This window comes from Cervus elaphus, chromosome X (assembly GCF_910594005.1).
Source record: "Cervus elaphus chromosome X, mCerEla1.1, whole genome shotgun sequence".
NCBI lineage: Eukaryota > Metazoa > Chordata > Mammalia > Artiodactyla > Cervidae > Cervus > Cervus elaphus.
Genome location: NC_057848.1, coordinates 124160290 through 124172873, shown reverse-complemented (window position 1 = coordinate 124172873; position 12584 = coordinate 124160290). Strand labels below are relative to the sequence as shown.

Below are 12584 nucleotides of genomic sequence, written 5' to 3'. Positions count from 1 at the left end.
TTTATATTCTATCAATTGTATGTATATAACACTTGTCAGTTCAGTGGCTCAGTCTTGTCCGACTCTGTGGCCCTATGGACTGCAGCACGCCAGGCTTCCCTGTCTATCACCAGCTTCTGGAGCTTGCTCAAACTCCTGTCCATTGAGTCAGTGATTCCATCCAACCATCTCATCCTCTGTTGTCCCCTTCTTTTCCTGCCTTCAATTTTTCCCAGCATCAGGTTCCTAACATCAGATATATAAGTACCTGCATATAACACTTACATAGATGATATAAGAATTTCCTCCTCATTAGTTATTTGAACAGATCACTCTTTTCATGTTTTTAGCCATTTTATAAGAAATGATTGGAAGACCCAGAGGGATCGGGTGGAGAGGGGGGTGGGAGGGGGGATCGGGATGGGGAATACATGTAGATCCATGGCTGATTCATGTCAATGTATGACAAAAACCACTACAATATTGTAAAGTAATTAGCCTCCAACTAATAAAAATAAATGAAAAAAAAAGAAATGATTTCTTAAATGGACGCTTTAAGATTCCCTCTTCCGAATGAGTTAGAACTTAATTTTTGACATCAAGACCTGCATCAGAAACTCTACTGAGAAATCATCATTCCTGTAAAATAAGGTTCTTAACATTAAACTAACTGCTGAAGCTCAAGGGGTACTAGTTAATGGTGTCATTTAAGGACATTCTCTGGCTTGGGGATTCGGAGGAACTGTTTCATGGTTGGGTTGCCCTGGTTCAATATCTGGCCTTCACCTTTTGTCAGTGTCCAGAAGTGGTTAGACACGTTGAGGAGACTGACTAGTGCTAACTCAAATGCCTAGATATAGGACAGAAATTTATTAGTTTAGAACAAATTAATGAATTCATTTTACCTGATACAGTTGTTAGGCCATATGCTCTAATGGTCTGTAGGTTAAATACATGGGAAGGTAAATTATAATCAGAAGCTAGCTTAGTAAGTATAGAGTCAGAACAAAGGAACTAGATGTTCCTGTGTGTCCTGCTAAGGCAGTATACTGACCAAATGAACTGGATGTTCAGGTCCTAACTGGGTGAGGAATCCTCTATGTTCAGTGGTACTGGAAGACAAGTGAACCTGGCTATGTCTGTGTTTCATCTCTCTTTCTATATCTTATTTTGACCACCATTGATGAACACTTTCATTTAGGTATTGATACATACCATTATTGTCTAAAATCTTTAACATGCTCATATGGCCAAACTGTGATTATTATATGCTGATTTCTTTTTTTAATGTGCTAATTTCTTGATTAATACTCTGATGTTACCATCTACAAATTATAATTACCCTAGTGTGTGTTTCATTTAGTTTTAGTTCTAAGGTGCTACACATATCTCTTCATGGAAAGTGGTTTGTGAATGAGGTGTCTGTAGTCATTACTGTGAATTTTTTTTTTATTACTGTGAATTTTGTTTCTGAGGGGCAGAGCTTTGAACTAGGAAGTGCTTAGAATTCATAATACAGCAGGCCTAAGTTCCAGTTTACCTGTGCTAGGTAAACTTCCTAGGTACTGTGGGCAAGCTAAGTAGTTTAGCATTTTGGAGCTTTACTTTTTCACTTTTTTTTAAAAAAAGAAAAGTATAATAGATATTTCTGATATCTGAATAAAGAATAATATGGTGGAAATTGTATACCTACTCTTCAGCTTGAGAAATAAAATGTTGAGAATTAGAGATAATGCTTATAAAGCATGCAGTACCTATTTGAGTATTCAATAAATGTTAGTGATAAAATACTTAGTAACTTCATATTTATTCAGAATATTCATTGATATTTAAGAACCATTTTAAAGGCTTCATAGCATTCATCTTTACTTGAACAAGTTATAATACAGCTTTTATAACAATGTTGATGATTTCTTCTTCCTTCTTTCATGTTTGCAGAAACAGATCCATATAGCCTCTGACCTGTTTCTGTAGTTCATATTTGGTGTTTGAATTGAGAGACATAACTGATAAGGCCATAGTTTACCTTTTGGAAACTAAATGCTTCTTATCTTGAATAAATACATATGTAGGTTAATCGTGTTGATATTGTGCCTTGTCTCAGGAAAGATTTTGTGTACATTTTTAGCATTCCATATATTATAATAAAGTGTTTAGTTAACATTCATAACAGGACAGTATTTCTTTTGAAAGAAGTATGGAGTAGTTGAAATCTATTTGGTAAATTTGTATTTGACCTCTATTTATCAGCCATATGTACTAATATTTATAACACTGAAAATTGATATTTGATACTTTTTTTGACCTTACTGCTTAGAGACAGTAGATTTAGGGATCATTTTTGTAGACTATAATTTTCCTGGTTTCTGACTATGTCATCTCCATTAACTATCACAATTTGCCTTCTAAATCCTTATTCATTTCTTAGTATTAACTCTATTCATTGGCGATGTATGAAAATTACCTTATCAAACTGGTTATCATTAATACAATAGAGTATGTGTGTGTGTCTACGTGTATCAATCTGTCTGTGTCTTAAGTTACTGTCGGTGTTTTAAGATTACTATAGTAGCTGAAAACTTTCCTCTGGATTTTGGTGCTAGTTTGACAGGTTTACTTTCCTCTCATTGAATTAGAAGTGGACCTTTGAAGGGCTTGGCTGTACCTTTTTTAGTGGACTTTCAGCAATATGTCTGGGACAGCAGTTGTAATTTTGTAAAGTTGTTTACTTTTAATGCTGACTAGGATCAAAAGATACAGTAATTTGATATGGTACATGAAAGACTTGTATTCTGCTTATTTAATCAGAAAGCATCAAAATTTATTCCTTATTCTTCAGAGCAAATCTACTGATCTATCATGAGAGGATGACTCCTAGCCAATTACAGGGACATTTAGAATTTATTAGTCATTTTAGATTAGATAGAAAAGCATAAACACTTTACTTGTTTTCAGCTGTCTTCTAAATTTGTTGTTCCTTGCTTTTGTTCTTTGAGTTCCTTAACTCTTTTTTTTTTTTTAAGCTTAAAAATATTGAGATACACTGTGTAAATTTAAGGTATAACAACCACTGTTGGTTTGATACACTTATATACTGTAATATGATTACTATAGTAACATTAGTTAATACCTTTATCATGCATGTTACATAGTCATTTCTTTTTTGTGTTGAGAACAGCTGAGATTTAGTCTATTAGCAACTTTGAAGTTTACCATACAGTATTTTTTTAACTAATTAATTTATTTTTGGCTGCTGTTGAGTCTTAGCTGTGGCATGCAGGCTCTTCGTTGCAGCTTGCAGGCTTCTCTAGTTGTGGTGTGTGGGCTTAGTTGCCCTGGCAAGTGGGATCTTAGTTCCCTGACCCTGCAGGGATTGTCTCCGTCCCCTGCATAAAAGGTGGATTCTTAATCCCTGGACCACCAGGGGAGTCCCAAACATACAATATTGTTGACTGTAATCACTGCTGGTTAGATCTCCAGAACTTACTTCTCTGTTAATTGTAAGTTTGTACCGTGAAATAACATTCCCCGACCCTTAGCACCTGGTAACCACTATTCTACTCTGTTTTTACAAGTTCAGATTTTAGATACCACATATAAATGGTGTCATAGGATATTTGTAAGGGATATCTGCATACCCATGTTCATTGCAGCATTCACAGTAGCCAAGATATGGAAACAACCTAAGTGTCTGTCTAAGTGTCTGTCAACAGAAGATTGGGTGAAGTAGATGTGATGTTTATATGTATACAGTGGAATATTATTCAGCCTCAAGAAAGAAGGAAATTCTGCCATTTGTGACAACATGGAAAGACCTTGAAGACATTATGCTAGGTGAGATATTATGCTAGGTGAGATAAGTCAGAGAAAGACAAATACTATATGAGTTCCTTAACTCTTTTTTTTCATGTATTTTTATTAGTTGGAGGCTAATTACTTTACAATATTGTAGTGGTTTTTGCCATACATTGACATGAATCAGCCATGGATTTACATGTGTTCCCCATCCTGATCCCCCCTCCCACCTCCCTCCCTTTTTTAAAATAAATTTTTATTGTGACAAAATGTAAATAACATAAAATTTACCATTTTAATTATTTTAAGTGTACAATTCAGTGGCATTAAGTACTTTCACCCTCACTACCACCCATCTCCAGAACTTTTTCATCACCCCAAACTTAAACCCACTAAACAATAACTTCCCATTCCCCACTCTTCCCAGCCCCTGGTAACTACTATTTTACTTTATGTCTCTATTAATAATTTGTGTATTCTAGGTATCTCATTTAAGTGGAATCATATAATATTTGTTCTTTTGTGTCTGAGTTACATCACTTAGTGTAATATTTTTAAGATTTGTCCACGTTGTAGCATGTTTAAGAATTTTATTCCTTTTTAAGAACTTGTATGTATATACCACACTTGTTTTGTCCATTCATCCTTTGATGGGCATTTGTATTGTGTCCGCCTTTTGGCTATTGTGAATAACACTGCTATGAATATTAGTGTACAAGTATCTGCTCAAGTCTCTGTTTTCAGTTCTTTTTGGTATATACCTAGAAGGTGGAATTACTGTATCATATGATAATTCTGTGTTCAGTTTTTTAGGAATTGCCATATTGTTTTCCACAGTGTTCATTTTGCATTTCCACCAGCAATGCATAAGGGTTCTACTTACTCCACATCTTTGCCAATATCATGTGTGTGCTTTTTAAATAGCCATCCTAATGGGTGTGAAGTGGCATCTCATTATGGATTTGATATGCATTTTTCCAGTGACTAGATATGTTGAGCCTCTTTTTTGTGCTTATTTACCATTTGTATTTCTGTTTTGGAAGAAATACCTATTCAAGTCCTTTGCCAATTTTGGATTTGAGTTGTTGTTGAGAGATGGAGTTCTTTATATATTCTGAGTATTAATCCTTTGCCAGATATGTGAGTTGCAAATGTTTTCTCCCATTCTATGCATTGCCTTTTTACACTCTTAATAGTGCATTTGATACACAAAAGTTTTTAAGTTCAGTTTATCTATTTTTTTCCTGTTGTTGCCTGCGTGCTTTTGGCTTAGAAATTCATTGTGAAACCCAGTGTCATGAAGATTTTCCCCCTATGTTTTCTTCTGAAAGTTTTATGATTTTAGCTCTTATGTTTTTGATGCATTTTAAGTTCATTTTTGTATATGGCATAAGGTAAGGGTAACCACTGTGCTACTTTGTTTTTATAAGTTCTTCATTCTTTTGCACACGAATACTCAATTTCCCAAACTTTTTGTGACGGGACAATTGTTTCTTCATTGAATAATCTTGATACCCTTGTTGAAAATTATCTATTTGACTATACAAGGGATTATTTCTAGCTCTGTAGTCTGTTCCACTGATCTTTATGTCTGTCTTTGTACCAGTATCACAGTATTTTGATTACTATAGCTTTGTAGTAAGTTTTGGAGTCCAGAACTCCAACTTTGTTCTTTTTTTCAAGATTGTTTTGTGTATTTGAGGTCCCTTGAGATTCCATATGGATTTTAGCATTTTTAAAAAATTTCTGCAAAAATAGGGATTTTGACGGATTACATTGAATTTGCAGATCTCTTTTGGTATTGACATCTTAACAGTATTAGGATTTTCAATCTATAAATATGGGATGTATTTCTATTTATTTATGCCTTCTGTAATTTCAACAGTGTTTTGCAGTTTTTTTTTTTTTAGTTGGCACATTATTTTTATTTTTTTATTTTATTTTTTTTTACATTTTTTTCCCATTTATTTTTATTAGTTGGAGGCTAATTACTTTACAATATTGTAGTGGTTTTTGTCATACATTGACATCAATCAGCCATGCAGTTTTAAGTGATAGAAGTCTTTTTGCCTCCTTATATAAATTTCTTCCTACATATTTTATTCTTTTTGATGTTATGAATGGAGTTGTTTTCTTAATTTTCTTTGAGAATTATTTATTTTAATGTATAAAAACTTTTTTTCCTTTTTCATTAGGGTAAATTTATTTATAATTTGTCATTACATGAATACTATCCCCCTTGGGGTTCCTAACTATATGCGGGATATCCTTTTAAATTCTAGAAACCCAATTTATTTTTGAGTGTTGATTTTGTATCCTGTTACTTTGCTGAATTAGTTTATTAGTGTTTAATTTTGAATGTCAGGAAAAGGAAGCTAACCACTAGTAAAAAGGAGAAACAATATGAAATACTTTTAAGTTAACAGGAATAAAAGGAAGCAGCAAAGTAAGATAAATAACTTAAAATAGAAGGAGTAAAATGAAATATATCTTTTACTGTATCAAATGTGGACATATTACACTTGTTTGTTTAAAAACTCACATTTTCAGATGGGATTAAAAGACAAAACCCACGTGTGTTGTTTACTAGAAAAAATACTTAAAACAATGATAAAGCAAGGTTAAGGTGAAGCTATAAACCAGCAAAGAGAAAGCAGGAGGAGTACCAACCAATATTAATATCTATCTCAGAAGAAAGAAAGTAAAATTAAAGCATTAAACAGAAATACCTGTTTATTATAAAGTTATTTGCTTCATAGTTTAAGAAGATAAGTACCATTGATAAAGACTTGTAGGCACCAAAAATATTCTGGTTAATATTTTAAATTCAGAACCTCAAATAGATTAAAGGAAAATGGATAAACGTATAACTGTAGTAGGAAATTTCATACACTTCTTTCAGAATAGGGCAGATCAAGCAGACAAAAAGTGAATAAATAGAGAGAAACTGAATAATATAATCCATAAACTCCATTTGATGGGTATGTATAGAACCTTAAATATCCTCCAAATAGGAAATACACATTTTTATAGTCTATAAGCTACTAAAAAATTGGTTAAATATGTGGCCCAGAGAAAACCTTATGTTAAAAGAAAAGAGATTTTATATTCTGCATCACTCAAAATTAGAAATGAATAATGAAACATGTAACAATAAGATTCTTATCTAATTGGAGATCAGAAATCACAGTCTTTAGATCAGTGAGGAGATAAAAACTAAAAGTATGAACTACCTAGAAAGCAATGAAAAAGACAGTGTTTGCAACAAAATTTGTGAGTCATTGTAAAAGCTACACCCAGAATAAAATTTATCACTAAAATGCCTTCATTATTGATGAACAATAACTAGAAGGAATTTAGTACCTATCTTAAGCCATTAGAGAAGTAACACTAAAAGAAAGCAAAAAAGAGAAAGAGGGAGTTAATATAAGATAATTGAAATTAATAAAAAATTATAAAATATGATAAATTCTAAATTTTTTTACTCTGAAAAACGATTAATGAACCTGATGAAGGAAAATATGAGGGTAAAAATATATGAGAGAAGAAATGAGAAATGAAACATAGCCAGCTATGGAAGAGTAAATGAATGATAAGAGAATGTTACATGTACATTTGACAATACATTTTTCTAGCATTTTCTTATGAAACATTTCAAATCTAGAACAAAGTTAAAAATCATAGAACATTCATAATACCTACTGTCTAGATTCTACCTTTCACAATGATAACACATTTTAAATCTTAATAGATTACTCCTAATCAAAATTAGGAGAAAAAGAAAAGTAGGCTAGGTATTAAGATGATGTAGAGAGGGGATTTAAGGTCTTCCCCCCCACTTAATACCTGGTAGCTCAGCTGGGAAAGAATCCACCTGCAGTGCAGGAGGCCCCGGTTCAATTCCTGGGTTAGAAAGATCCACTGGAGAAGGGATAGGCTACCCACTCCAGTATTCTTGGGCTTCTCTGGTGGCTCAGCTGGTAAAGAATCTGCCTGCAATGCTGGAGACCTGGGTTTGATCCCTGGGTTGGGAAGATCCCCTGGAGAAGGGAAAGGCTACCCACTCCAGTATTCAGGCCTGGAGAATTTCATGGACTGTATAGTCCATGGGGTCACAAAGAGTTGGACACGACTAAGTGACTTTCACAATACCAGGGCAAGGAGCCATCCCAAGAATATGCAATGCAAAATTGTTTATAATAAAGTAAACTTGAATCAATCCAAATGCCCATCAGTGGGCTGAATGGATAACTTTATTCATCAGTGTGGTAGAACTGTCTAATGAGATCCTGTATAATAGTTAAAATGAATAAGCTCAAATTATACATATCACAGTACATAAATATAAAAAATGTAACATTGAGCAAAATAATTTGCAAAAGGATGCATACCATGTGATAACCACCTATATGTTTTAACATATGTAAAACTATATTGCTTATGGATACAAGCATATAATTAAAACTTCTAAAATCTTTCATGGATTAAAAACCTAACTCAAGTAGTGGTTACTTCTGGGAGGGAAAGGAAAGGGATCAAATCAAGGAGTGATATGTAGAGGACTTTAATTCTGTAATGTCTTGTTAAAATGGAAGCAAATTTGGCAAAATGTTAAAAATTCAACAAAGCTGGTTGTTACACCTTTTTGTTTATGCCTGAATATTTTTATAATTTAAAAAGAGAAAAAACACATCAGGAGAAAGTAGATTCAGAGCTTGATTTCTAAATAACCTTTAATTGACAAGCTGTTCCAATGTTAAATTGTTTAATCCCAGTTAATTTCATGAAGCTGTATAATCTTAAAACTAAATGCTAGTTTTGTACAGAAAGGAAAACTATAGCTCAGTCTCATATACGAATGCAGATATTAAAATCCATAGTAAAATATTAGCAAATAGAATTCACCAGTGGGTCAAAAGAATAATGTGCTAGGCTTTAAGATTTGAAGAATAGTTCTATATCAGGAACCTGTCAATAAACCTTATGATCATATCAGTAGGTGCTGAGAAAATATTTGGTAAAATTCAACAGCCACTCCTAATTAAAAAATAAAAGTAACATAAGAATATAAGGAAATTAGTTCAACATGTTAAACTATTTGTGGAAATAAAAAAAATACTGTAAACAGTCTAAGCTATGAGATAAGGCTGTTTTTTAATTAAAGTACAATAAAAGACAGTGGTGACTGTTACCACAACTATTTTTTGGTATTGTGGATGTTTCAACAGAATCAATAAGATAAGAAAATAAACAGCATAAACATTGGGGAAGAGATAACTTTATCTCTTCTTGCTGATGATAGACTATAATACCTCAGAATTCTCAGTCTTTAATATCTGCTCTTTAGAATACCCATGGAGATGAAGTTAGAAGGTATAGGATGACGAAGTGGAGGCCCAAACCTTCATTTGTATACTAACTTTCAGATGAATGATTACTTAAGGGAACAGAGCCAGGAGTCAAGCCAGCGCCTACCCACTTGATACCCAAAATAGTTAAAGACATTACTAGAAAACTATAGACCAGTATCCCTCATGAACATAGATGAAAAAATGTTCAGCATAACATTAGCTAACTGAATCCAGTAATATATTAAAAGAGTAATACATGATGACTTGTGTGGGGGTTTTCCAAGGGATGCAAGGATTGTTCGACATTTGAAACTCAATGTAATTTGACATATTAATAGCCTTAGAGGAATCAACATGGTCATTTCAATAGTTGCAGGACAAGCATTTGAAGAAATTCAATAGCCATTCATGATGAACTCAGCAAATTTGCTATAAAAGGAAACCGTAATGTGATAAAGGACATCTATTTAAAAAATGCAGCTATTAGAATGGCTTAAAACAGCTGGCATTATACTTAATGGTGAAAAGACTGCTTTTCCTCTAACAAGGGAAGGATGTCTTCTCTCAACACTTCTGATATGATGCTCTCAACATCATTGTTCTGGAAGTGCTAGCTAGTGAAATAGGGGATGAAAAAGAAATAGAAGGAATGCAGAAGAAAGGAAGAAATAAAACTGTCTTTACCTGCAGATGTCATGATTATCTACATGAAAAATCTCAGTGAATCTAAAAAAAGTACTTGGAACTAATAAGTGATTTTAACAAGGTTGCCAGATACAAGGTTAATATAAAAACAGTTATATCTCTCTACAGTAGCAATAAATAATTGGAAATTGCAGTTTTTAAAAAGTACTATTTACAGTAGCACCCCAAATGAAATACATAGGTATGAATAACAAAGTATATGTAGAATCTGTATGCTGAAAACTAAAAAACACTGTTAAAAGAAATCAAAGATCTAAATAAATGGGTTGGTTGGAAGACTCATTGTTCTTAAGATGTTCACTCTCTCCATATGACCTAGAAATTCAAAACAATTTTAGCAAAATCCCAGCAGGAATTTTTTTACATGTTGACAGACTGATTCTAAAACTAATATGGGGGACTTCCCTGGTGGTCCAGTGATTAAGAATCCACCTGCCAATGCAGGGGACATGGGTTTGATCCCTGGACTGGGAAGATCCCATGTGCTTGGGGCAGCTAAGCCTGTGTGCCACAACTACTGAGCCTGCATGCTGCAACTACTGAAGCACTTGCGTTCTAGAGTCCATGCTCTGCAAGAAGAGAAGTCATCACAATGAGAAACTGCACACAACTAGAGAGTAGCAGCCCCCACATGTCACAACTAGAGAAAGCCTGCACACAGCAATAAAGACCCAGTACAGCCAAAAATAAAAATAATAAATAATAAAAATTTAAAAAAACCTAATATACAAAGGCCAGGATAATAGAATAGCTAAAACAATTTTGATAAAGAACGAGTTTGAATAATTCATGTTAACTGATTTCCAGACTTACTCTAAAGGTGTAGTAATGATACATGTATGATATTGGCAAAAAGGTAGACATACAGATAGATCAGTGGAACAGAATAGAGTTCAGAAATAGACCCAAACAGATGTGGTCAAGGGATTTTAGAAAGAAGAATGGTGCAGTGGTGATTCAGCATAGAAAGGATGATTTTTTCAACAAAAGGTGCTGGACATACATATTCAAAAAAATGAACCTTGACCTAACTCTCACACATCACAAAATTTTAACTCAAATTATAGCCCTAAATAACTCAAATTATAGACTTAAAAGGGGCTTCCCTCATGGCTCAGAGGGTAAAACGTCTGCCTGCAATTCGGGAGACCTGGATTTGATCCCTGGGTGAGGAAGATCCCCTGGAGAAGGAAATGGCAACCCACTCCAGTACTCTTGCCTAGAAAATTCCATGGATGGAGCAACCTGGTAGACTACAGTCCATGGGATCGCAGAGTCGGACGCAACTAAGCAACTTTACTTCATCTTCATAGACCTAAAAAGTAAAACATAAGACTAGTTTTAGTGGCAGGTGGATTTTTTAACCCTGAGCCACCAGGAAAGCCCCTTCTTTTATGTACAAGGTGTTACAAATTTCTTTCAGATTTTTTTTTTTCACTCAACCGTAGGCCTTAAGAGATCTATCCACATTACTATGCATAGATCTAGCTTATTCGTTTAACTGTTAAATTTGTTTATAGCCAAGTTTAGCATTCTATATAACCCATTTGATCCTGGACAAATTACTTAACCATCTTAACCTCAGTTTCTTTATTTGCAAAATGGTAATAACAGTATTAGTGACTATCACAAAGGGTTGTTGTAGGGACTAGAAGTTAATTAATATACAAAAAAATTTAGGACAGTGCTTGGCATATAATAAACTTTGTTATTGACATTGTGATTATTTCTAATTTTTCACAATTACAAACCATGCTGCAACTGACTCTCCTTTTACATATTTTCACATCAAGGAATAATATGAATAAAGTAATCAAAAATGAAATTGCCAGAGCTGTGGTTGTGTTGCTTACCTAGGGTTACTATGAAGTCTTTTAAAAACCTTTTTTAACAGAAGTCTTTTACTTTTATCAACTTGCCATTTCTTATACTCTCATGAGTTTCATAAAACTGCATTCTATCAGGGTATATATTTTTTATCTTTAAAAAATCTTTTGTTTGAACCCATCTCACATGTAAAGTACTACTGTGGATTTATTTATATATTTCTTTTGTCGTTTTGGTGGGGTGTAAGAAGGGATGGGAATTAATATGTTGTCAACCGTCTTGAAATGGAAATCATACCTAAATTTTTAACTAACATAATTTGATTACCTATTGACATCAAAACTTAAAATAGTTCTATCACTCCTTTCACTCCTCTCCCTTGCAGAAGACAGAAATTGTTTTATTTTTCCTTCTCTATTAGATTTTAATGAAGTAATTCCAGATTTATCATTTTGCATTACAGTTGGCCTTTGAACAATGTGTGGGTGAGGGGTGCTGGCCCTAAGCAGTTGAAAATTCATGATAACTTTTTAGTTGACTCTCCATATCTGCAGTTCCACATCCAAGGATTCAACGAACAGTGTATCATGTAGCGCTGTAATATTTATTGGAAGAAAATCCAAGTATAAGTGGATCCATGCAGTTCAAATTTGTGTTATTCAAAGGTCAGCTGTGTATATCTTCAGTTTTAATTACTGTTTAGAAAATATTGCCAACCATATTAGCCACAGTTACTTAAGCTTCTTTTTTTAAAAAGCATTATTGAAAGTTTCTTACTATTTATTACATGCCACACCTTCTTTTTCTAACGATATTATTTGGCCACATTTAATTCTTTGAGTACTACTTTCAGGATTGGTAAATGATGTGGTATACTTCTTATATCCTTGTTTTCATAGAAATGTGTGTATTTTTCCCTTGTAAACT

General features: G+C 33.5%; 1 protein-coding gene and 1 non-coding gene across 5 annotated transcripts in view; one reads left to right on the top strand and one right to left on the bottom strand.

Annotated features, from left to right (window-relative positions):
* The window catches only part of WNK3 (WNK lysine deficient protein kinase 3), a 163873-nt gene that overhangs the window by 29691 nt on the left and 121598 nt on the right, over positions 1–12584 (top strand). The window lies entirely within an intron of this gene.
* LOC122691089 lies at positions 555–620 on the bottom strand. Its single transcript, XR_006340328.1, has one exon. It is a non-coding gene; the product is annotated as a small nucleolar RNA SNORD52 (small nucleolar RNA).